General features: G+C 37.6%; 1 long non-coding RNA gene across 1 annotated transcript; it reads right to left on the bottom strand.

Moving 5' to 3' along the window:
* LOC108494618 lies at positions 1–25,439 on the bottom strand. Its single transcript, XR_001873914.1, has 3 exons — positions 25,288–25,439; positions 899–968; positions 1–76 (listed from the first exon to the last, which is right to left on the bottom strand). It is a non-coding gene; the product is annotated as an uncharacterized LOC108494618 (long non-coding RNA).
* Between the last annotated feature and the right edge of the window lie 342 nt (positions 25,440–25,781).

Genomic DNA, 25,781 nt, shown 5'->3' with positions numbered 1-25,781 from the left:
CCTCTATTGTTGGTAATACTGTTCTCCCACAGACTTTGCTAACAGGCCTGAGGACCTAGAAGGCATGTGGGCAAATCTAACCAGTGAAAAAAATGAGGTAAAATAGTATTTGGTACCTTGACTTTTTCCATAACATTTGTCACTATCTTTCCAGCCACACCAAGAAGTTGTCCCACATTTCTTTCACCTTCCTTTTATGCCAGTGTGCATATAGAAGCCTTCCTGGCTGTCCTTCACATCCCTCACAAGTTCCAATTCCAGCTAGCTGAGCTTTGGCTTTCCTAGCTCCATCTCTGCATGCTTAGGCAATGCTTCTGTATTCCTACCAGCTACTGTATCCCTGCTTCCAGCTTTTGTGTTCTTCCTTTATCTAGTTAGGCTCAATCAGAAGTTACTTGCTGATCCATGCTGGCCTTCTGCCATCCTTGCTATGATAGTCCTTGAAATATCAGCTCTCACATTGGACCAGATTCTCTGCAACTCTTTTAAATTTTAGCTCTTCACAGTCCTTTGATTTCCTTTTTTCATCTTTTTTTTTTTTTTAATTTTACTTTCATTTTAATTGTAGCTAATTTAATTTGGCTACTGGGTTAGCTACAGAGAAATCAATAGTTACACAATTATGAAACAGAAGTAAAACTGGAACAAATCAGCTAGCACCACCTATTATGATTGCCTGACATTTCTCATGGTTTGTTGCTTAGCAAAATAAAATTTGCCAAACCTCCAACCTTTCAACCTTTGGTGAAAGTTTTGGGGATACTTTAGCTATTTCTAAAAATAAGGCTAAGGTTAAAAAAAAGTGTAAAAAAGAAAAAGTAAAAAAAAAATCACAACAAAAAACACCCAACCTTTCCTAAAAAGGATATACATGCAAACTTCCCTTTGAATGACTTACCACCACTGTGGTAATATATGTGGTTTATCAGCTGTCAGTTTTACTGCTCCCTCCAAAATCCATTCAGATACTGTGAAGAGTGAAAAAAACAATTGCCAGTAACTGAGTAGTATGTACTGGAATTCATAATTCAGGCTGTCCCTTCCATTGTTAACACCTAACAAAAGCAACATAACTGAGACAAGGAAAAACTCAAGTTAAATGTGTTTCCAAACAGCTGGGTACTAGAATCTATCACATTACTCAGAAGCAAGGTATAGCTTCCCAGGAACACCTTCTACAAAGCAGTGGTGCCATGTGAAAGGTGGGAGTTTAGATTTTGTCTGTTGGCATCCCCAGGAGAGTCAAGACCCTGGTGCCCAACAGTCTCCAAATGAGACCCTTCATCAACTGATTTACAAGTTTGCAGGGTACCTCAACCTTTCTCGTTAAGGGGAGCTCAACAGAGCCAAGACCTCTCAGCGGGTTCTGCACCTGGTGTTATGCGCTGCCAATGATTGCAAGGACTCACTGAGCAGGTTACAGAATAATACTTTTTATTAATACCATTTATGACAGATTAATAAGGTTCGAAGGTTGTCAGTGATAGTGTCCACTGCAAAAATATGTTTTAAAGCATTCTACTGATACATATATTAAGCGAGTACAAGATTCAATACGAAGCAATCTACTAATATGCTATGGGGTAAGCACAAGCAAAAGCTCTAGTTCTAAAAGCAGCATTCAACATGCGGAGAGTATATTTCTCACCCAAGGCATCCCTCTGGGAGGGGAAAAGATGGACTCGACCTGTCAACTGATCCTAGCAGTTCCGGTGGAGGTCTTCTCCCACTTTCCCCCTATTCCCAATTTACTTTTATTCGATTTTCTTTATGTTTGGATGAAGTTTGAGTGGCTCTAGTCATAAATATCTTTTATTTATGATTGGTGCATTTAATGGGGGTTGGTGGTGGTTGTGGTTTGGCACATGAGGAGGGGGTTCAACATGGTTGTTGGCTTCAGCAGGAGAACAACTTGATTCTCTCTTGTCAGACAGGTACTGTATGGTCTCAGGACCACAATATTCTCCCATTCTGCTGGGATTAGAATGGAGGGGGGTACGTAATCTTCACTTCATTCCACAGTCCATTCTGTTTCTCTGAGCAGATGTTTATCATTGTACTGGGGAGTATGTGTACTTCAATCCATCCTGGGAGTTGCAGCTGCTTTTTACTTTAAAATTCTGAATCGTCTCTAGCTTTAACTCTATCCATCATCCCACAAAGGGCCTACAAATGTACATAGTTCCCTGTGGCTAGCTGCCCTGCAGGTGAGATGTGAGCTTCCAACTCTAGAAATGATACATCAGGATCCTGTTTCTCACAGATTCTGCCTGCCAGCTCAACTGGTCACTCTGCAGTGCTGGGTGGAACTCAGGGGAAGCACTTGTTTTCCCCTTTGTGAAGCTGGCAGTCTGGTTAGAACCCCTGTTGGCATTTCAAATATAAACATTTCACGGAAATGGAAAGAGTCTCACCTTTATGTTAAAAAAACAAAACAAAACCCCCTCAAAACATTAAAAAAAAGTGACGTGAGCACCTTCGGTCTCAGCACTGCTGGTACCTTTATAATCTAAAATTATATACATGTCAAAATGTTTATTCTTATAGAGAATTAAAGTCATACCAGTGTTTCACAATACAATATTTCTAGAATGTGGTAAAATTTGTTTGACTTCTCAAAGTCCACAGCCAGGAGGATTGGTAACATCCTGTTTAAAAAAGAAAGACTCATCTAGGTACTGTGCCTTTAAGAGAATGAATATTTGGAAATATCGGTAACATTTAAATACCTGAGAAATTTCATTGTCATATGCTTGAACCATGGTTCAACATAAATGCATGCAGATGTCTAACTGTAACACAACAGAGGTTATTATTGACATCAGTGAGGTATTATTTCTAAACTACTTCACCACACAGGTGGTGGGTGTAATTTTGAAGGCTACTGAACACTGTGAATCTTCCAATGTATCACAATTTTACAGAAACACCTGTGTTAAATAACTCTGCACTGATTCTGTATGAAAATGCATGGTGTTCAATAGTCCTTTGAATTAAATGCCTTGCCAACAAGCCACAGGTGTACACCACAGGAGCACATAATAAAGTAATTGTAAAGGATATGATGACAGCTCTCCATCCATAATACCACCTTCCCAAGATGCACTCATGCATCTATTTAATATTTAGGCATTTTCTAACTAGCTTCAGAGTCATCTAAGCAGTCAGTATCAATCCCAAAAGTAGCACTAAGTAGGAAAAAAAATCAAACCAAAACAAAAAAACTCCCATGTAAATCACATTTAAAACTGATTGAATCCAGTCCAGGAAGCAATAAAATAAAACCATCACCCACTCATCCCCCCCAAAAAACCCCACAAAAATACACGGTAATACTTTAAATAGATAAGATAACTTTGAACTTTAATATTTTAAAATTTAGGGTCTGCAAAATGCTTCCCTTACAGAAAATGTTACTACAGAAAATGTTGACAGGATAAATCCTTCAAATCTGTTGAAATCTATAGACAAATTTTATTAATCCTTTAAGAGCTACAGGTTAGCTTAAAAATTCAATAACTATTGTACATTTCTATTGCACAAATAAATTGGCAGTGGTTTTTAAATGAGTGTATTTGGGTTCTGTAGACATTGACTGATGCTAGTCCTATTCTCTGAAATAGAATTTTTGCAAATACTCCTAGCACCTAAAAATTTTTGGAGTAGTTACATGATGTGAAAATTCCAGAAAAATTTAGACATTTTGATCAGACACTTGCCAATCTGTTTTGTCCTCGCCCCACCTTGGGCAATGAGGATGGGTTTAAGGAACACAGTCACCAACTTTAAAGAATAAGTGTATAAGTTTATTATAGTGCAAACCAGTAAAGAATTACAAAAGAAGCAGTGGCTTATGAAAGGATACACTTAGTAATGCATCTAATCATTACTACAAAGAAAGTCTTATAGTGATTAAGAAAGAGCTACATCATCAGCTACCCTAAGTAATTATCATCATTCATACAGCACTTCAGCTGGGAAGGCCCCTATCACACTGAAGGACTGTAGAACCTCTTCCCGGTAACTGGGAAATCCTGTGTGGTGTGTCCACCCATAGGGGAAGCCTTCATCTTTGCTGAGAGAGGGTCCAGCTTATATAGTGTTAAACCTACCAGCTTACATCACTCAATTGGTGTGGAAAAACAATCTCTCTTTATTCTTCTCCTCGGTTTTCCCCTGAGGCCTGCCCAACGCCCAGAGGGAGACCAAGGGAGTCAGTTTGGACTGACTATTATCAAACGCCCCATGGCCTTGACTAGTATCTAAATACAGAATTATGGCTACATTGATATCTCAAATATGAACCAGCTGCAACCATGTGAGGCCTACTGTTTTCACGGCCTTGGCTGAAAAGTCATATTTATAACACATACAAACCTTACTAATTATTAATAATATGCTGTGCTAACAAACATGGATGTGTATTCTTAAAGCATTACTAAGGATTATGCAGCATCTTGGTTAATAAGCACATATATGGCTAAATGCAATACTAGGCTAAATATAATATTAGGTTGGAGGGTCTACCTATACGTCAACTTTGCTCAGGGCCAGTTCTTCAGGCCTCAGCATTACACTTTGTAAGAAATCTGAAGAAAAAATCTAAGCACAGCAAGTGCTCAGAACCTCCTTCTGAAATATTTCACAATTACAAAAAAAAAGTATATATTATATATGAAGGTTTTTATTAGCAAACAGAAATTTAGGGTCTTAAAATATCCTATAGAATGATAAATCTATTAGTAGCAATTGTCAAAGCATAGAGCCACCCATATTCACAAAAAAGTACTGCCCTTTGTTTTATTGTGTTCAGCAGAGCACATAGCCTAAAGGTTAGTCAGGAAGAATTAATATTCTTATGATCACAATTAAAAGATCCTGCACTGCCAGAGTGGATGACTGGACGAAGCCAGGCTCTACAACTATCTATGACTCAGGAATGGATGTGAGTTTGGCTAGAACTAATAAGAGGAAGAGCATAGTCAGATGGACTAAATTTCATCTTGCTCCTCCTTGCTTTTGGTATGACTTTTGATTTTAATCTTTTCCACAAGCTTAGGCAGTTCGTGGCTATGTGTACTTGCATAGTAGCTAAACTGTACAAAACATGTTTATAAGCTCGTGTGTTTTTGCTTTGTTTTAATTACAAAAATCAAGATTAACATCATCCCAAGTAGCTACAAATTTGGAAAAGTTCAGTCCAAGCTTCTTGTATTACAGTTGAAACTTTGCCTTTAGTCCTGTCCCTTGTGTCTGCCTATTTTCAGTAATGATGACATTCACTCACCTTTTACCCACAGCCTAATTATTAAAATGTTGAATAGAAATTCTGTGGGGATAAGAATGAGCAAATCTGTCAGTCCCCAGTCTGCAAATATGCTAAAAGAGTAAGTCACAGAATCACAGAAGAAACTTTTCCCGTCCATAATGGCCAGTCTGTCAGATTCATGTCATTTAATTACCACAAATGTGAGTCAGTAACTCCTTCCATTAACTTGTATCTAATTGTCCACTGAATTCTAGTGCAGACTCTTTCCTCAAAGTGCTTAATACTGAGTAGAGCTGAGATTTTTTCCTCACACTACTGCTCTGTTAATGTTTCCTCTTCTGCTCTTCTGTCTCTCCTACATAAAGACCAGTTAGAGACTCAGTCCTTTTTAACTTCTCTGTGCATATATACACATACCACACACACGTCTCTCTCTCTCTGTGTCTTCTCAACAAAAGAATTCAGAGCATGTTTTAGAAAGAAGCATCTACTATGTCATAACCTTTAAGGTACTATAGTTTTAGTAGCTATCAACAAGATTGATGATTGATACCAATGCTTAACAGTGGAAGACTTCAAGGGATTACACTATGAGATTAAAGCTGAAAATCCAGGGTCTCTGTTAAAATTACAATAAAAGTCACAATCTCTGATGGGCACAGTGGTGGCAGATAACACAGACTGACTGATGGATTATGCAACTGCTTCCTGACTTCTGTGGATGTTTTTCAGAAAATTCAAACCCTCAAAATATATTTTCCCTTATATTCAGCTCCACACATGGTGGATTCATCTCCTCTTCAATGGATAAAAAAAAAATTATGTCTGTGCCAGGGAGTGGTGGTAAATGGAGTTAAATCCAGCTGATGACTGGTCATAAGTGGGGTTCCCCAGGGCTCATTACTGGGGCCAGTTCTGTTTAATATTTTTACTAATGATCTGGATGAGGGGATCGAGTGCACACTGTCGGTTCACAGACAACACCAAGTTGGGTGAAAGTGTTGATCTATTGGAGAGTGGGAAGGCTACACAGGGGTCTGAGTAAGCTGAATCGATGGGCTGAGGGCAATTGTATGAAATTCAATAAGGTGACATATTGAGTCCTGCACTTGGGTCACAACAATTGCATGCAGCACTACAGGTTGGGGGAAGAGTGGCTGGAAAGCTGAATGGAGGAGAAGGACCTGGGGGTGCTGGTTGACAGCCAGCTGATTATGAGTTGTCATCATGCCCAGGTGGTTATAAAAGCCAGTGGCATCCTGGTTTGTACCAGAAATAGTGGGGTCAGCAGGATTAGGGAAGTTCTAGAGTCCTCCTGTACTCAGCATTGATGAGGCTGCACCTCAAATCCTGTGTTCAATTTTGAGCCCCTTGCTGCAAGAGAAACATTGAGGTGCTGCAGCCTGTCCAGAGAAGGGCAATGGAGCTGGTGAAACATCTGGAGCACAAGTCTGATGAGGAGAGGCTGAGGGAGCTGGGGTTGTTTAGCCTGGAGAAAAGAAGGCTGAGGAGAAACCTTATCGCTCTCTACAACTACCTGAAAGGAGGCTGTAGCGAGGTGAGGATCAGTCTCTTCTCCCAGGTAATAAGTGATAGGAGGAAAAGGCCTCAAGTTGAGCTGTGAGACATTTAGATTTTATGTTAGGAAGCATTCCTTCACTGAAATGATTGTCAAGAACTGGAACAGGCTGCCCAGGGAAGTGGTGGAGTCGCCATCCCTGGAGGTAATTAAAACACATGTAGATGTGGCTCTTGGGGACTTGGCTTAGTGATGGACTTGACAGTGTTGTGTTAATGGTTGGAACTGATGACCTTAAAGGTTTTTTCCAATCTAAATGGTTCTGTGATTCTACAATCCTCTGCTCTGCTTTTGCAGTGTTAATATTTTCATGTAATACACTATATTTCTCAACCCAGCTTCTCTTTCAGCTCAGTCTTGTATTCAAACCCTCATCCTGCTCTTTTGAACATCACAGTCTAAAATAATTCAGTGTTATGCATTCCTTTCCAAGTTACAGAACAGAATAAGACAGGTCATGAAGAAACAAATCTTTGATGACAAGTAAATAGCTTTTATAACCTAATTTCCAAATGTCACAAAAATCAAGAGACACGTGGAAATTGACTTAACTAAATATTAGATCATTTTTTGCATGCTTCTGATCAGTTTTTCATAAGGTTATAGAATAATAGACCAAAGTTTCTGCCCTGGATGAGATTAAAAACCAGGCCCAACTACAAAGACAGAAATTCCCATGCTTAAATGTAGCTGTGTTGTAGTTCCAGATACTTGAAAGTCCATGGTCGTAAAGGAGAAAGCTAAGCACATACCTAAATCCTTTGAGGGCCAGGGAATCTTAAAAAAAATAAAAATCAATGGCACTTTGAAGTGAGTGCACTGGTATCAACTTTATCCATATTATATAGATCATGCCATGAAGATATTCTCAAAGAGTGATAAGATTTTTAGACAAATAATGTACAGCATACTATTAAAATTTCAATGGTTATAACCTATATTGAAAAAAACCCCAACACTGTTTTGGGATGTAGTTAAAATATATTGAGGAATATAACCTATCATCAAGAATATAGCTGTCATGGAATTAAGTGTACACTTAAAACATTTATGAAAACCAGATGCTGGTTAAATTACTGGGGGGGGTTTAGTTTGAGAAGTATAGAAGAAAACAGAAGCTAATGCTTGAGTGGTGATGAGGTAAGCCAGTCTTCAAGCAAATTGACTTACTCAAACAAAGCTGGTTTCTTAGTGTTCAGAATTCTAGGTTGTATCTGGTTATTCATCCATCCATCCATCCATCCATCTGTCCACCCATCCATTCATACACCCACCTGTTGTCCCACTTGCTGTCCCAGAACAAGGGAAACAAAAGTGCTGTTGAAATTTACTGTCATTTCCTTTTTTCTCAAGTAGATGAGTAACAGATAGAAGCTTGGGGACTTTATCACAAAGGTTTTTAAATGTTTTTTGAAAATTATGGTCCACTTTGGGTCACTGTAAAAGATTCATCAATTTAAAGAGTCTTGTGTGCTGTCTCTTTCTTTGAAATCACTTTTGTCTTTATGCTTTCTTCACTTAAATACTGTCTGGTTAGAAAAAGTTTACTAATCACTACACTCATTGATGCCCACAGGACTCTGCATATGAGTAAGTACAGCAGATATGCATGCACTGTGTTTGAGATAATTTCTGGTTTAGGACTGGCAAAAGCCTGAAAATTGGTGCCTCAGTAGATGCGCTTACAGAGAACAAAAGGACAACAGCTGTGCAGCTGGACCTGTATCATGGCAACAGTTAAAAATTAATTCATTCTATCTACCTTATTGAAATTCATTTCCTGTCCAGGGACAACAGTGTTAAATGAGTTTCATAAGATGGTTACATGTACTTTTGAATCATTTTAGGAGACTTATCTTAAAGTAGTGGGATAGTTTTGGTAATTTCTCATGTGTATAGAAAGACAAAAGTAACTCAGACTGTACTCTGTAGTTCATTTGATACCATATCAATTGCTTTGATATTTTCTGAAATATTAGCTGCATAAAATTAAGGTTGCTATTTTCATATTCCCAATAATCTAAGGCTACATGCAACAGTTTCTTGGAGGAAGAAAACATAAGCACTGCAGTGGTGCACAGGCTCTAAATACCTTCATATCAGCAGCATGATCAGTTTCTATCACCAATACCCAAAGCAGGGCTTATCATGATCTTGCTTCTTATCTGCTTTCCAAAGAAGTTTATGAATGCTGATATACAAAAAGAAAGATGCATAAGTACAAGAGTTCACACACACTCTGAAAGATGTTAAACAGAAGACAAACACATTAGCTGTTACATTCTGGATATCTATATTCAGTTTCTGCTAGTGAAAATCAGTTTGATGGTTTCAATTTACTATTAGTTGCAGTAGTCACAAAATGTTGATGCTGTTGGCTGACTCCCTTTAATAAATGACCAAGAGCATCTTTTGAAGATCAAGATGGAGATATGCATGCAGAGCTGTGCAAGAAACTTTTGAACATTGCCATTTCTTTTATTTCATGAACACTAAACCCATGTAAAGATATCTTAAAATCTCAAATAAAGATTCAAATCTCAGAAAAGAAAAAAATTTCTTGCTGCTGCATCTACAGGCAGCTCCACATTCCTATTCTCATGACAAACTGATAAGTTGATAAGCCTGGCATTTCTTCTGTAGGAATTTCTCTGCACTTTAACTTAAAATGATAATGTAACAGAAAACTTAAGTCTTCTCCAGTTGTGAATGTGTCTTAACATTAAACTATTTTCTGTTATTAGAATGTTACAGACAATGACTACTAGTGAAGTAGGAAGGCTAGCTGTGTAATTGAGACCCATCCAATTTCCCACCATACTCAACATACCTTGTGTCATCTGGTTTGAATCCCCAAGAATTATATGTAAATTTGTATCTGAAGTGGGAGCCCATGCATGCAATTCCCCATATCTCTGCCTCTGTATCCCTGTACCTTGGTTTTGAAAGTGGAAAGGAAAGCCTGCCTGTCAAGACTGGAAGGGAACAGCAATGTACTCTGACAGCTTCCCAGTGTTAATCCTGTGGGAACCAAGGTTCTTGCATGGGCCAAGGTACACAGCTGGTACTGAGCGTCAACTTAATTTTTCTGTAGCTAGGCAACCCTCTTCAGATATTAATACTTGCTGAAGACAGAAAAATCAATGACTATGAAGTGTTCCAGCATCACAACAGCACAATATTTGAGCAATCGGACTCTTACTGTTACACACTTCTGTTTGTTAATGGAGCATCCAAAGTTACGTAAACCAGCTCAGCATGCAGTCCAGTTGCCATTTTGTGATGACAAGCAGTGCAGAACATTACAGGCTGTGATACAGAAGGAGATTTACCTCTTCTCCCCTTTTCACTAGTGTACAGGAAAGTCCTTTAAAATGAACATATATATCTGCCTCTGCCTCTGTGTTTGTGTGTGTGCATGTTCATAGAAAATTGTAATATGCACCTTGGTAACCTTTACATGCTGTGAGATTTAACAGAATTTGCATGCTGATCTTGTAATTGTATGCTTTTAAGTCTTGATGTTTTTCTTTGCAAGCAAATGGCCCATGGCTTCAAGAACCCAAAACTAATGGCACTGGGTTATCTCTTGGTCATCCTCCAAGTTAACTGGGGGACAGTTATCTGTGCATACCAAATTAATTCCTAGGACACCACCAATAAATACTGCGGATTCACTTGTTATGCATAGTAACCTCAAGTTATGGGTCTCTAACATTCATTAAAAGTTTTCAGTAGATACTGAAAGACAAAGCAACTCTTGCAGACTGGAAAAAATTCCCTCAGGTTAGGGATACAACTCAAGTTTTCATGGGAAATTAGATTAGACTAAACAGAAGACATAAGAATGTTTTACTGTAAACTAAAGTGTAATAGGAGTAGACAAGCTAATTCACTTTCATAGCTAATATTTACAGTGCTAAATCTGATACATAATCACAGAACCAAAAGCCTATTTATTTTGGTAGAGACAAGAAGGAATTTGTTCTTAATATTTTTAGTTTCTTGAAAGCTCCTTTACATCAGGTTTCTAAAAAAGGGTGCTGCCTGTTACTGTCTGGTAATAGTTTGGGGAAATGATTTAGCGGGGAGTGGAAGTTGCAGGGCTTTTAAGTTACTTACAAAATTATTTGAAAAATTCAGTATTCCAAAGACATTTCACTCCTGAGACCTGATGCGACCACTGACAAAGAAAGGACAGACAATTTAACACAAAACTAGCAGTAGAAGCAGATGGGACAGAGGTCATAGCAAAAAAAAAGCCCAAAAACTCTGTGAAGAGGTGGCGAGGTGGGAGGTGAGTAAACTCTTTTGTGAAGGGTGAAAAAATACTGAATGGCGTGTTTAGGAGCCTGAAAGTTAGCTGAAGAGCCTGGCATGTGACAAAGAAAAGAGGCAGCAAAAAATATTCAATAAGAAACCGCAAGAGGAGAAACTAGGACAAAAATGCAGTTAAGAAAAAGGATTTCTTTGTCATTATTTTCTAATTATTGTTGCTGAAACGTTCCCTGTTTTAAACAAGTTGGAAGGAGATATTTTCTTTTCAGACAAAAGTAGTGCAGTTTTTGTAGCTCACACTGACTTTCCTTTTCTTACTGTCGACGAGAACTAGATAACATTTATCAACTCTCTGAGAGGTTGATCCAGCACCACTTGAGTCAATAGAAGTTCTTCTAGTGACCTCAATAGGCTGAAGATCAAGCAGTGAATGAAATGTCTTCCATGTATGTGCCAATAATAACAAATTCATCCCATACCCTGGGAGCGCGCCTGATCCAATATCCTTCCCCTCCCCAAAACACAAATTGAGGTGAAAGAGATTATAAGCACTCAGTTGCAGCTGTGACATCTTAATGGATCTCATGTCAGAAAGTAATACAAAGCTATTAAAATGTCCCAGCATAAGTCATTTGTTACTAAAGGAAACACAACATCACTGTTTATGCTTTCACAAAATCTTGTAAATAATAATGCTGACTGTGAGAAACATGCCTGTCCATTTTAGGGTATTAGACTTACCATCTTAGGAACAGGAGAAAGTAAACATAATCAATAGGTAAATGTTTACTAAGTGGAAAACAGCAGCCAAGTGCAAAAGGCTCTTCTGAGGTAACTGCTGTCTGACTGTCAAATTTAAAGGAGGCAATTAGAAAGATGCATTAATAATGGCCAGTTCCTTAAACTGGCAACTCTGTTAATTTGTGCAAATCAGCATGGTAATTGATTTTGTTCTTCAGTTTTGCACATGATCATTATATTTCAGATGGAACACAATATTTTGCTCTTTGAATTTTAGAATATGCCTGTAACAGATAAAGAACTGTTCTTATTTTTATTCATACAATTCCAATTCTATCTTACTTTTTCCAGGGCTATAATGTTTTCATTTCACTTCACTTTTATATTTAAGTTTAACACATATATAAAGACTTAGGGCATCCAATCTGATGTTATTTGAGTATAAAAGTCTCAATTCAACCCAAAATATATTCTAATAAAAAGTATCGCATTGTGATAACCTATGTGGGTGTAGATGCGCACTGTGTGTTAAATTCTTCACAAATATAGTCACCTACATAAATTATTTGATTATTGTTCATGATGCTGACAATATTATTAATAGATACTAATGCATTGCAGTGTCTCTTTAGTAACCAAGCATAAGGTTATAAAAGCCTACTACTTATTTCAGAGATGAGAGCTGTGTTTTATCTAAAGAGAAATAAACTGACAGTGTTAAAGGCTTTAGATCATCATTAACTAATAATTAGATTATCCTGATTTGCACAGTAGGATTTAATCTAATATTTTATCTTGGACTCCTTCCTAATCTTAGTTTAAACATGTATAATACAGTTTGAAGTCTATTTGTGAATTTCATACTGACCACCTATCAAATGCTGGGCAGTGCAGCTGAAAAACTGCTGATATATCATGACTTTAACCTGTCTAGATGCTACACTTTTTTACAGTTTTTAGGAAGACTTTCGACTCTGAACTTCCTTAGTTCACGGTTGCAGGCAGAGGCCCAGGGTTGGCTGTGGAGGGGTGAATATCACTCACTGTTTTCTTACCCTTAGTGTACAATAGACTGAAAGCTTATTATCCTTTCTCTATTGTTAACTTTCTACACAGAAGCTTTCATACAGGATTCTGTTTAAACAATGCATCAGCGGACAAAACCATGGAAATTGTATAAAAAGGAGAAAATTCATGAACTAGTCTTGAGTTGCTTTAAAAGTCCATATATATATTTTAAAACTCAGGCCAATGATAATCTGAGAGGGGCAATGGATCAAATAAGGGGATGTGACTCCACAGATAGTGATCCAAAAGGTATGTAAGATGTGAAAAATAAAAGAAAAATAAAAGATATTAAAGATAATATGCACATATTCGTGCCTATGATCATCTACACAGAAACACACATATTTTCAGGCACAACAGACATTGTTTTGCTAGAATACTCCAGACGTTTTACTTCTGCCCTAACCACTTGTGTGTACAGCAGTCAGATCAAAGCATCAAAATGTCATGCACTTCATGCCTGAAGTCTCCAACATGTTTTTCTTTCTGAGGGTAAACAGGCCAAGGAAGATGATATGCTAGTTAGCTTGGGAAAAAAAGAAAAAAAAAAAGCTTGCTTTATTCACAGAACCATTGAACTGACATTGCAGTAATTAAAGAAGACAGGACTACAAAGCATATCCTTGGACTATACCAGTTTAGCTCCTGACTCAGTTTGAGTTCTTGCATGTTAGGAAAGTTTTGTATGAAAGGTCAGAGTTTAACTTGCTTTTTGTTAGTCATTTACTTTAATCTGCTGTTTATGACTATCTGTGCATGATTGATTTAGAAGCTCAAAACATACAGAGACTTTTATGCTCTTTGTTTGGTTGTACTTTTCCCAGTACTTTGATCATAGACAGAGAGAAGTTATTTCTTCTATAACTTCCTACCCAGAAAAGACATCCATATTCAGTTTGCTCTTTATCTTAAAATATTACTGAGGAGGAAAATAATATTAGGAACCATCCACTTTTCAAAAAAAGTTAATGTAGGAAAATGCAGTCCCTGCGCAGTTGCTACAGCAGGAACACAGGAATGCATGGGCTCCAAAAAAAATCATATCAAAGAATCGGTATTTGCTCCCATTTCCACTATGTCTGTGACTGCCATCCAGAGAGACCTTGACAGTCTTGAGATATGGGCCAATGCAAACCTCATGAAGTTCAACAAAGAGAAGTGCAAGGTCCTACACCTGCATCAGGGCAATCTCAGGCACACCTACAGGTTGGGTGGCGAAGTGACTGAGACCAGCCCTGTGGAGAAAGACTTGAGGGTGGTGGTTGACAAAATACTCAACATAAGCCAGCAGTGTGTGCTCGCAGCCCGGAAAGCCAAATGGGATCTGGACTGCATCGAAAGGAATGTGGCCAGCAGGTCAAGAAGGTGATTCTACCCCTCTACTCTGCTCTTGTGAGACCCCACCTGGAGTACTGTGTACAGTTCTGTTGCTCCCAAAATAAGGACATGGAACTGTTGGAGAAAGTCCAGAGGAGGGCCACAAAGCTGATAAGAGGACTGGAACATCTCTCCTACAAAGACAGGCTGAAAAAGTTGGCGCTGTTCAGCCTGCAGCAACCTTCCAGTATCTGAAGGGGGCCTACAGGGAAGCCAGAGAGGAACTCTTTGTCAGAAGCTCTGGGTCAAGGACAAAGATTTATGGATACAAATTGAAAGAGGGAAAATTTACCTTAGATATTAGAAAGAAAGTCTTTATTGTGAGTGTGGTGAGATACTGAAACAGGTTGCCCAGGGAGGTGGTGGATACCCCAACCCTGGCACTGTTAAGGACCAGTTGGATAAGGCCTTGAGCAACCTGGTCTAGCGGGAAGTGTCCCTGCACATGGCAGGTGTGGGGACTAGATGATCTTTAAGGTACCTTCTAACCATTAACATTCTATGATTATATGATTGTATTCTACATGTCTCTAGGGCTGTAAACTAAAAACTTGACTGATTGCTGAGGTCTTCTGCAATAACTAAAATCAACAAGTTGAAAAACTCCACCAAATAATCAGAGTCCTGCTGGAAGAAGTGACTTACAACTCCAGAAGTAAGCAGAGTGCTTGATCTCTGGTCTTTCATGAAAATAAACCTATTTACTTTTATGATAGTAAATCATTTGTAATATAGATGTGAGTCAAACTGCCTTGTTGGATGAAGTTTTAGACTTTCAATAGAAAAATATCCAGTCCAATTTTGAGGTATTAAAGATCCTTAAAGCAATTGAATTTTGCAGTTTTTATCCATGCTCCCTAGTTGATAGAATAGTATATCTCAAAACTTCATACATAATCGACAAAAAATTTTCTGTCAAGCTCAATTCTGCAGACTGAATTATCTCTCTCTCAAAAAGAAAAGACAATCCCTGTAGATCAGGTTTGAATCATGGGTAGGATAGAGATGTTCTCAACCTCCCTGTCATCTCTAGTAAGCCCAAGGATAAATATAAAACTTCAATGTCCAGTGCTTTTATAACACCGAGAATTTTGCTCTATTCTTTAAGAAGGAGTCAATCCACTTTAAAATAATGTTGGAAAATGCGCGGCAAGGCCTTGGGATAATAAAAGGAGTATGCTAGGGAATCAAAAATTTTACATAAGCGATAGAAATACTTTTGATAGTGTAATAACATTACTTAAACTGGAATAAATCATCCTGAATTTGAAAGACACTGCTTTATTCTAGTGCAGGGCAATCTGTATCCCCAGCAAAGGCACAGGGAAAGCTTCTTGCTCCTGCACAGTTTCCTCTCCATCACAACAAGTTTTAATTTACACAGCTGTATATAGTCCTTACCTAATGTAGGTAGTCAGCACACTTTATTTTGTATGTAACATCAAAGAAAAGATTGCATTCCACACGGCAAATATACCCACGTCCATGATTTACTGAAACCATGCAGCATTTCACGACAGAGAGGGAGGCACTGTGCTGGACAAGACAAAGTGCTGGCACAGTCTTCTCTTGGATTGCAGGATGCCTGTGTCTTCATTAGGGCACAGCAGTTAATCAGATTGATATTCCATGGACCCAGGACAGGAAAAACCCTAGGGACATTGCTTACCGTGCCTCACAGGTTTTTCGGTTTGGTTTTGTTTTTATATATATGGGTATACTCAGTATACCTCTTCTATATATACATGCATGGGCACAAATGTTCTTACCTAGTCTCCTAGACCTCTACAAGAAGGTAATAGGAAGATCATTATTAATGAACAAACACATCATCTATTGTCAAACATTATTTTACCATGGTACTAACTTTCTATCTAGCACAGCAGCTTATGATCCTTTGCCCTTAATACATGATAATTTCAAATAATTTAATATTTTTGTCCAAGGCAGTGAAATGACAGAATGCTATTTTTAGAATTCAGTACAATGGCAGGAAAGTTTAGAATTATTGAGAATAGCTATGTGAGATACAGAAAGTAACTGAAAGCAGCTATGTAGCGAGGTCAAACCCCCGAACAAAAAAAACCAAAATGAGTGGTGATCCAAGAAATAGAAGAATGGCTTTTAATGGGAACATGGCAAAGAGAGATCTGAAAAAATTGTTTTAAAAATGTATATGCAAATCTCTCCTAAAATTTTTTAAACTCCTAAAATCTTCAAGTAAGAGGAATTGTAGCATCAGTATAAGCTTTAGGAATGTTGCAGATGAGCATTTTTCCAGATCACTAAAGCCATAAGCATATAGAGGGGGCAGAAAGAGAACAAAGAAAACAGAAAGAACAGCAAAGGTACTAAGCAGAACAAATGTCAGAAGTAAATGTGCAGAAGACAAAATAAAAACCTGAATGATAGTGAAGGTCAACAAGATACTATATTTCTTTGTGAAAAGAAACTTGAGGGAGAAATAAATATTAAGACACAGATGATCGTAAACTTGTCTATTATAGAAATATTGTATTGTATTTTATTAAAAGAATTAACTGTATTAAAATTGTATTAAAAAAAATTCTGTCCCCATTAGACTAACAAGAAGTAAGAAACATGATGTGAAAGAGTCACCTGATTAAAGAATTGGCATAGCCAGAAGGGAAGAAAGTCAATATGTTTATCACCCAGAAACAGATGTGTTTCTATGTTTGGCTCCAAAATAATCTAAAAAATAACATAAAAATGGCACAGCCTTTCAAACTTTTCACTTACATTCTCTATGGGAGTGAAATGTTGTTGCTAGTGATAAAAGCATAACCAGACAATCTAATGCCATGGAAATATGGTGCTTGATTATACAGATTTATTATTTTAAATTACATTAAACAATATTAACATGCCTCAAAATTCATGACTATTAGCAGAAATGAGGTAAACTGAAATACCATTTTAGGTGTTCACTTTTTTGACAGAACAGTTGTTTTTTTCATTGTGGTGCCTCAGCCGAAGATCGCTTACAGTGGTGGTAACAGCATTAATCTTATTGTACCTCTTTTGGCACAACAGAAGTACTGCCTGAGGAAGAGGAATCAAACATGGCTTTCAACTACCTTTCTGTGTGTTCTTTTTTTTCTGGCATGAGTTCAATATATAGATAACTTTGAGTAGGTGGAAAGGCTTGACATTACAGCTGGAAAAGACAGCATAACGTAATACCTCTATGCAGACTCTGTATAACTGGTAGGAGCCACTGGAGGTGAGGAAGCTATCCCTAGTGCTTAATGTTGCAATCATTTAGGAAGAAAATAAACATTGCATTTCTCAGTTTGCATCCACTTAACATCACTCAGGAAAACTGATTTCATGTGCTCTACTAAGGTAGCTACAAATCCTAAGTCTTTTCTCAAATGTGGAAAACTATCACTGTTCCTTAAAGTTAAGTAGTTTAAACCTGTTACACCTTATGAGTTTTGGCCCCTGCAGGTAGTATTTTTTTCAAAGTCTGCATCTGTCTGTTAAAATCCCCAAAACAGTCCAGTATGGGCTAGATTCAGAGTCACAATCTGTCTAAGGGCAGGATATAGCCATCTTGCCTCTGCTGGAGCCTTTAGGGAGGCACAATTTCTTTCAGACTGTTCCAAGAACATGGGAAGCAAAGGAAAAGTAGTGCACAATATTTCCCTCTTCTTGCATATTCCCCTAAGAGGCACAGTCTTAAGAAAAATGCTAAAGAACAAAGAAAGTTTAGAGTGCTCTGATTTCTCCTGCCTTTTCCCCAGTCATCCCCAATGTCCTGCTCTCAGAAAAGGCAGAGTAAGCAAGTTGTCTAGAGACTCCAAAAGCACACAGTATTTGGGGAGAAGCAGCCTGGCTAAGCAAGCTGCATCTTTCTAAAAATGGCTTATGACTTTGGATTTTGAGCTGACACATTCATCTGCATTGGAAAGCCCCAGACTATGTGTATCAGCATGCAGAGGACTGTGCAGATATACCTTTTTTTCTCATTGTTTGGTGCCTTGTAACGATCATCCATGACTGGAATGACTACAATATGTTTGAAACCATACAACACTGGAAAAAAAGCCTTAAAACCCAACAGATTTACTGGTTAGGTACTCCTAAACACGCAAAATTGTTAGCTATTTTTTGACAGCAGAATAAACCTTAACCTCCCCTACACACCCCTGTGACATTAACATTTCCTTTCAGTTTTCTCTCATTCCCTTCTTGATCATTGTTGAAGTTAACTCCATTGAACTTCATTTTGAAGTCAAAATGAATGGGTTTTCCTAAGGGAGTTGAGTTGTTGTAATTATAATATCAGGCTCAGATAGTGTAATTATAGTTTAGTATTAAAGAAAGAAAAGTCCATTTCAGTTGTGGTAGATTTCATGTATGTTGGTTTCAGCACAGGGGTTAAAGTGAGTCATTACACAAAAGTGAAATCAGCGTGATACATGGCATACACTCCTTTCTTCCTTCTATTTCATTTAGAGGACATGTTGCTGACTGGGCTACTGTTGAGAACGACATTAATTTTCCACTGTTTCTTCAATATTATGAAGCAAGGTGCTTCCCACAGGTCAAGCCATTCTCATCCTCAAGTGCTGCTTGTGTGCTTCTGCAGCTTGAGATATTCTTGAAGGAAGAGTTGAACTCCGAAGATTTATCACATTGATGTGATTTTTTTTTGATCATCATCTTGATTAAATATTTTGTAGGAAAAACTCCAAATTAATAATTATGATTTTTTTTATTTGATTAGTGCATGTGTTAAATCCACAGTTTAAATTACTTACAATTTAACTTTTATTCTAATAAAAGTTTATTACATTAATATACAATGCTGTATAAATAAATAAGGTTTAAGCTTGACACAAATGAAAATTCTTCATGCCTTCAGCAAATGTATCTCTGAACTTTTAATAGATTTTTCCAAATCCTATCTTTTCATTCCAGTTCATAATGAAAATGCATTTTGAAACGCTGAAATTGAAGCCACAAAAAGACTGAACAACAACAACAACAGCTAAATGGCTGTACTGCACTGACAGTTACTTTTTGCTATTTCTGGTTTTCTTCTTAAACATTTATCAAATGCCTGACCAGCTCTAATAAGCACTTGCATAAAGATCTCTAAATGCTCAGAATTTCAATGGTGTTTATGTGAGGAGCAAAAGCCACAAATTTTATTTTTTTCTTTTAGGAGATCCAATTTATCCAAAGAAAATATTAAAGGAGTAAACAGAAGTTTTGGTACTGCTTGTTTGTTTCAGTTAGACTATAAATAGGAAAATAGTAGAAATACTAAGATATATGTTTGGATACTGGAATATAAAATGATCATATTTCTATTAACTGCTGGAGGTCAATTTTATCTAAACCAGTGTTCTTTTACTTCTGATCTGAATTTTAGGAAACTCAGGACTTTTAGTAAATTTAGAAGCCTTCTACACAGTGTAATTTTACAAAATTATAAAGAAAAAGAATGGTAAGTAACGCCAACCATTTCCTCAGTCTCAGTTAGTACATATTAAGCACCAAAGCACTAAATTATTAAAAGCCTTAATGATCTCTGATTTGTATTGCATATAGCACTTGAAACTAGAGAAAAGTATTACAAAGTAAATGTACAGTATTTAGGCTTATTGTTTTGCTCTCTTTTGGCTCTGTTTTCAAAAATTCTGAGACAAAGCGTATCTACAGATATTTACTTAGAGAACCAGTTGCTTTGAGCTCCTGAAAATTAAATCCAAAGTGCATCAATGTAAATTATTGCCCAAAAATATGGCACAGTGGGGGATCATGCTCTATGTTTAGCATTTTTGTTATGTGGGGTTTTTTTTCTGTTCTTTACTTTTATTTGCTGTGTGTGTTTTATGCTTTGCTTATATGCTACACTCTTGAGGAAAAAAATACCAGCCACTTCAGGACTTCTTCTGACAGGACAGGACAAGTTTAATAGCTAAAACAAAATACACACATTTGTTCCAGACAGTTACTGGCTCTCCAACTCCTCTACCACAGTACCAACGAGGCATACAGGCATCTCTCTGATGGAATACTTCCTGCCTGCACAAGCTGAGCTCATGTAAAACCACAGGCTTCTACATTGTCCCTTCAGATGGAGTTTAAGAAGCAAAGACAGGGTTATCTCCCAAAAGGCAGAGCTCCCGATAGCACAGGCTTTGCTCAAAGGAACAAACACATACTTTTTCATGTTGCCCTTTCCTTGGGTTGAGATAAAAAGACCTTCCCAATGTTAAAACCGTCCACAGAGCAAGATCAAATAAAAAGCAGTCAAAAGGAAAGGGACTTGTATTTTAATAACAGCCTCCAGTAAAAGAAAGGAAAAAAGACAAAGCCCATATCTCCAAAACCTCAATGAGTTTTGTCATTAAATATAATTTTCTGAAATTTGGAGTTCTTATCCAAAGTACGCTGTCAGACAATTGATTTGCACCTTTTTCTGAGTCTTACTTTATATCGAGCGCAGGTGTCCCGGCGGTGGCGGCAGCACTGGGGGCTGTGCCAGGGTGTCCCTGTGTGGGACGGCCGGGGCTGCCCCACCCGGACACCACCAGTTCCAGTGGCTCCAGTGGCCTCAGCGCAGGGCACGGCTGAGCCCCTCAGCCACAGGCAGGTGGGCGAGAGCCCCGGGGAAAGCCTGGGCAAGGGAGGGCAAAACGCTGCCCGGCAGCCAGGGCTGAGGGAGGGGAACTGGGTGAGAAACAGCCCTGCGAGCTGGGAACTTGGGAAAAGAGGGAGGGGAGAGGTTTCTCACTATTCAAACCATTTGAATTGGCAAAAAATTAAATTAGTTTTCCCCAAGTCAAGAGATGGAGGATCAGTCAGATGGCCTGATTCAGATATCCACATTCTTTCTCTGTTCCGCTGTTTCTTAGCTCTTAGGTTTACTCCTAAGAAGTTTAGACAAAAAGAAACATTAACACTATATATGTAGGCTACTTGAGTACAGAAAAAAAGGTTCATCCCTTCAAAGCACAAAAATGAGAATTGCTTCCATGTTCTGTCACAATTTTATGTGATTTATGCCACATTACAAACTGCTATAGGAATTAAGAATTCCTAAGATGATATTTTACCAGCTCAGGTACAGCTCACACTGCCCTAGTTTTTGCTAATGTCAATCTATTTCCTTTGCTGATGTGCACGAGGTCATTTAGTTCTGGAAAGATTAAGTCCAATGATAATATGAACTAGTCAAATGGCTGGCAGGGTTGTAAGTAGGTTTGTATGGCCTGTCTACAGGGATCTCAGGATCTAGTTAAAATTAGGATAAATTTTAGTTTTAATGAATCAGTAACCAGGCACTGTTCATGATTATTAATTATTGATATTACAGCTCCTTATATAGGTCCTAGATAATAAGTGACTTTCATTGTGCAGTGTAACTACACCTGTCATGAGACACTACTTCTCCTAAGCCTTACAGTTCAAATGGAGATGGAGATAAAGGCTAAGAAAAAAAGAAAGGAAAAAAATCAACACTCAGAGATGAAAGTAGTTACATAAGACCATGCCCCAAGATCAATGACAGAAGAAGGGAGAGAAGCAGCTTTTTTAAGTCTGAGCCACATGGTACTCACCCTGAGCCGAAATGTCTTTGCCATATTTGAACACAAGAGGGAACAGAGATCCCTTCCTGCCTCACCCATTAATTGTATTCTGACTCTGCAAACTCAAACGCTTCCAAATGTCCCCACAGCTTCTTCAGTTTGTGTCAACTTCCTCTCCTAACTCCAAGTCATTATGCTGCTGATGGATGGATTTTCCCAGTAAGAAAGTATTATCCTTTCCATAAGACAAGACAGGCAAAACAACCACATTGCAACATAAAAAGAAAATAATACAAGTGCTTCAGCTGCTCCACCTTCTACCTCCATCTCTCTGCTCTGGAGAGGGGAAAAAAAGCATATGTGTCATGTCTATACTCTCCCTTGGTAGGGACAGCGAGAGTTTTGGCACAGAGGACAAAGGATATGTCTGTGTATGTCACATTCCTCTTCTTTCCTTGCACATCCATCTAGACATATCTAAAACAAGCCCAGAACGCACCATTTCATGCTATTGAGGAAACTATTGTGATATCATACATCAAATGTATTACCTTCTAGAGTCAGAGTTTTGCCGCTGACTTTCGTAGGAACTGGATCTAGTGTGGAGAGGGATGATTTGTCACATAACATTGTGAATAGCTTTTAACCAGATACTTTGCAATTTAATAAAGCGTCTGTGCAATATTTCTAAGTTGACGAGGGCAAATCCTGTAAGGATTGAATTTTTAATTAAAATTGTTACTGCCTCTTTCCCCTTTTGGTGTCAAATAGATCATTTGCATATTAGAAATAATTTCCCTTAATATCTAAATAAATGTTCCACTTAATGAAAGCATTTAAGTAACTTTTTAATGAAAAAATGAAATATAATATATAGGACTGAGACTAATTTTCTTGAATTTTAACACATGTGGAACATGTTATGAACTAAGAGAAATACTTTTAACCTGATGGGCTGTAAATTACAACCCTTTGTGTATATTGAATTTTTAATTAATTTTCTTAGTCATTCTTCATAATCCTAATAGCTGCCTGAAAAAAACTCTATATGCCTAGGGGCGGATGGGGAGGGGGAGCGAGGGGGAATCGTACGTTTTTATTTCTGAGATGTTTAACAAAAGCCTCATAGCCAACAGTAATAAATAAATTAAAAAATATTTAAATTATATATTCAATAAAAAGCCTGTTCATGATGTACTTTGATAGAACGTAAGTGCTCCATGAATACAGTTATTTATTTTTTCTTAACATTTTAAAATAAAACAGTAATGAAATATGCTCTCTTCCATTGTATTTCTTGTTAAAAAAGCTTATGTTTAAGAAATGCAGTTATTAGAGAAAAAATATATTATCTACATAAACAGGCATATTACGCCATAAGAGTGGCTTAGGTATTTAAATGACTTACATACCAAGCCACAATTAGGGATAATTTGGGTCTTTCTTATTCTGCTCAGAAACTCTGTCTCTACTAGAGCCTATTCAAGTTCTAAAGAGGCATAGTTGCCTGATTTCTGAAGAAATATAGTTTTTTGGGGGTTTTGTGTGTTGTTTTTTTTTCTCCCCACTGGCTGATGTCATATATGCGTTGGACTGAATATTTTTAATAACTGTTACTGTCTAATTACATTTTACAAATGCTGTTTCTTCAGAATTTTATTGTAAACTGATGTTATTATTTATGACAAAAATAGCTTGTTAAAGAATACAGAGTATTTTTTTTTCCACCAAAGGACATACGGCATACAGACAGTTCTAAGAAACAACCCTGTAGGTTAGTTCCCTGCATAGTATAACTTAATGTGATATATGCCTTCAAATGATGTTATTTTAATGATTCAGAGCTTGCTAGCTAGAGTTCACAACCTGTACATTTCACCTAGGTTTTCAGGTTCACTTCACACAAATATCATGATTCCAGATGAACTGCAGTGCAAACAAGTTCCACTTCATCTTGATTAGTGCAGTATCATCTAAGGACCAATTAAATTTGCCTCTATGTGATAAGACTAAGGCCAGAGTTTTCTTTTCCTTTGACTGTAACATAAAGATGTGAGTGGTCAAGAATCTAATTGCCATAAAAACGTTCCCTTTGGGCATACATAGGAACTGTATGCATAATAAATGGAGCTATCAAGAACATCCAAGACTCTTAAAGGAACCAAAAATCTTGTTGAATTTTAATATGATTTCATGCTGTGAGATCTGAAAAATGGGGTTTTTTGTCCTAAACATCTTAAGTAAAGGGAACTATTCAGTTACTCACCCTGGGGTCAGGAGTAAAGCAGTTTGCTCAGCCCACCTTCAAGTGCTCACAAGATGCCACAACTGCCTGAGCAAAGTTGTTGGGTTTTTACCTTAAAAGATGATACTAGTAGTTGACCAGCCTGGCTTTTGCACAAAAGTAGCCTTTGCTGCAAATAATCTGCAAGATGGTTTGGGTCCTCATGTTTTTTAACACCCAATTGTGCAAAACTGACTAAGACTATTTTTAGAGAAAAAAAATACACTGTGGATGATATTTTATGTTGTGGGAATGTTTTAGAAAGGTTAGAGAAATGATCTTGGATTTTAAAAACTTCTTTATTGAGTACGCAGAACTACAGAACAAATGTTGAAAGAAAGAATCAGTAAATGACAAGCGGAACAAAAAGCAAACATGGTTTGAGCACATGTAGGTTGTGACATTTGTCTGACATCTTTCTTTGAAAAAAATCAAGGATATTTCTTTGATAAGGATTTGTGAGACTGGGAAAATCTATTTAACTTAGGAAGGGAACAAAATAAATGAAAGACAACAATAGCTGACATTAAAAAGCAGTATATGGGTTCAAAGACAATTACAAACAAACCTTCTGAAGGATTGGTCTTAGGTCTGACTTAAAAATTCTCATTGAGGACCTTGGTACTAAATTCAGCCTGATAATTCTGTTGATTATGTAATGTAAATGTAATGTCAGTGCAGGAAAAGATCAGAATCTTGCTCTGACCAAAAAAAAAAGACCTTGAGGACTGAAACAAGGAAATGGAATGACATTTCATAGCAAAGTGCAAGGTCATGCATTTGAGGATTAATAACAAGAATTTTCTCCTTTACGTGGAAAGTCATTAGTTGGAAATGTCAGAGGAAGAGCAAGATCTAGGTGTATTAGTCAATTATAAGATTACTATGAACCATCTCCGTGAAGTAGCCATGAAAATGTCAAAAGCAATCCTAGGATTTTTCAGGCAAGGTATTTCACAAAGAAATATGGAAGTATTAATGTCATTGGAGCAGGCACTCCTAATATATCACCTGGAATGCTGCATATAATACAGGTCCATCATGTTCGAGGAAGATGTATTGAATGTCAGGTATATTTCTGCTGAATGTTAAACCTGAGCTCACTGCTAGCAAGCCTACTTACCACTGCTGTGAAGTCTTCAGTCAGAGGACACTGATATGAGCTATGAGGTTGAATTAGTTATTCCCACTCTCCTCCTGCTCTTTTCCCTCTGTGGAGATGATCTAACTGAAGTGTTGTTAAATGCAGTCACTGTTTGTAAAACACTGCATAAGCAAAACTTGGAATGGGAGCAGAGAAGACCCACACTGATGATCACTAGAGTAGAGAGCTTCTCTTGTAAGGGGAGCCTAAAAGATCCTGGGTCAATTAACCTAGAAAATCTCATACTGTGATGGGATATATTAATTCAGTTCATTCATTCATTCACTCATTCATTCAAAATAACAAAATTAATATATTTAGGGCAGAAAATAGAATACATTTCAGTAACACAGGAGGATGGAGGGAAGCATGTTTTAAATAGGAAAGTGGTCTTCCTTACGGAATTTGAGATTTCTGTTTTCAAACCCCTCTTTGCACACGTTGCCCCCTCTCCCACGCTGTCATACACACAC

The sequence above is a fragment of the Lepidothrix coronata genome, unplaced genomic scaffold, assembly GCF_001604755.1.
Source record: "Lepidothrix coronata isolate B3197 unplaced genomic scaffold, Lepidothrix_coronata-1.0 Scaffold26, whole genome shotgun sequence".
Lineage (NCBI taxonomy): Eukaryota > Metazoa > Chordata > Aves > Passeriformes > Pipridae > Lepidothrix > Lepidothrix coronata.
Note: the sequence above shows the minus strand (reverse complement) of the source record. Positions and strands in the feature narration are given on the sequence as shown.